Source organism: Salvelinus sp. IW2-2015, unplaced genomic scaffold (assembly GCF_002910315.2).
Source record: "Salvelinus sp. IW2-2015 unplaced genomic scaffold, ASM291031v2 Un_scaffold6927, whole genome shotgun sequence".
Lineage (NCBI taxonomy): Eukaryota > Metazoa > Chordata > Actinopteri > Salmoniformes > Salmonidae > Salvelinus > Salvelinus sp. IW2-2015.
In genome coordinates this window covers 40,693-42,670 of record NW_019948188.1, presented here as the reverse complement: position 1 = coordinate 42,670, position 1,978 = coordinate 40,693, and positions in this window count along the sequence as shown.

Genomic DNA, 1,978 nt, shown 5'->3' with positions numbered 1-1,978 from the left:
CCCCGTGGATTGACGGCAGCATTCGCGTCGAAATGAAAGCGCGAACGCCACTGCTTTTAAACAGGGCAAGGTGACGCACATGACGATAAAACAGTCGTAGCTATTTGGCAATCAAACAAGCTAAGTGCCCAGTATAGAGACAAGTAGAGTCGCAATTCAACAGTCAGAACCAAGAGGTATTGTGGAGGGTCTACAGTCAATACGATACAAAAAGAAACAGCTGTCGGGACAGGATGTTCTTGCTCAGACAGCTAATAATTTTTTGCTCGCTTTGAGGCAATACGTGCACTGACCGGCGCTACCAAAACCTGCGGCTTCCTTACTGCAGCCGAGTGAGTAAAACATTTAAACGTGTTACCTCGCAAGGCTGCAGGGCCCCGGCGCCAGACGGCATTCGCGCGCGTCCTCAGAGCATAGCGCCAGACCAGCTGGTGGTGTGTTTCGGACTATTATCAGTTATCTTATCCGTCTGCTGGTTCCCACAGCTCAAGAGGGCCACACTTGTTCCTGTTCCAAGAAAGCTAAGGTAACTGAGCTAAACGCTACCTGCCGTAGCCTCACTTCGTCATCATGAAGTGCTTTGAGAGAACTAGTCAAGGACCATATCAATCCACCTACAGACACCCTAGACCCACTCAATTTGCTTACTGACCCAATAGGTCACAGACGATCAATCGAACAACACTGCACACTGCCTAACCATCTGGGACACGAGGTAATTATGTGAGAATGATGTCATCGACTACAGTAAGATTTAACACCATAGTACTCCAAACTCGTCATAGCTGAGACCTAGGATCTTGACCCCGCCTGTGCAACTGGTCCTGGACTTCCTGACGGGCGCCAGGTGGTGAGGGTGGTAAAACTCTCCACCGTGATCTCAACTGGGGCCAGGTGAATTCTGAGCCCTCTCTGTATCCCTGGTTCCCAGACTGGTGGCAATGACGCCTCAACTAATCTCAAGTTGCGGATGAACTACAGTGGTAGGGCTGAATTACCAACAACGACGAGACGGCTACCAGGAAAGAGGAGAGGGCCTCGGAGTGTGGGTGTCAGGAAATAACTCAATCAAAGTTCAACAAAACAATAGGAGATGATTGTGGGACTCAGGAAACAGCAGAGGGAGCACCTATCACATCGACGGGTCAGTAGTGGAGAAGGTGGAAAGTTTTAAGTTCCTTGGTGTCACATCACGGACAAATGATGGTCACCACAAAGACAGCGTTGTGAAGAGGGCGCAGCGCCTTCTTCAACTCAGGAGGCTCAGAAATTCGGCTTCGTCAACCAACAAGACTTCACAAACTTTCAGATGCAATCGAGAAGCATCCTGTTCGGGCTGTATCACCGCTTGGTACGGCTGCTTCCGCCCAAACGTAAGGTCTGCAGAGGGTAGTGAGGTTGCAGAAGCATACGGGGGCAAACTACTAACTCTAGGACACCTACACACCGATGTTACGGAAGGCCATAAAGATCATAAGGACAACAACCCCAAGCCATGCCTGTTTCACCCAGCTATCATAAGAAGGGAGGTCAGTACAGGTGCATCAAGCCGGGCGAGAGACTGAAAAAACAGCTTTATCTCAGGCATCAGACTGTTTAAACAGCCACCACTAGCATTTAGCGGCGCTGCGCAACTACTGATCAACTAGCCTTTAAAAATGGGAATTGATGGAAATTATGTAAAATGTACACTAGCCACTTTAAACAATGCAGCTGTAATATATGTTACTACCCTACATTACTCATCTCATATGTATATGTTTAATACTGTCTCTAATATATCTCTGCATCTTTGCATTTTATGTAATCATGTATCATAACTCGCAATTTAAACTAATGCCACTTTATGTTTACATACCCTACACGTACATTCATATGTTATACTGTACTCTATACGCTCTACTGCATCTTGCTATGCATTCTGTAAATAATCATCATTATTTTGTATATTCTTTATCTTTACACTTGTGTGTATAGT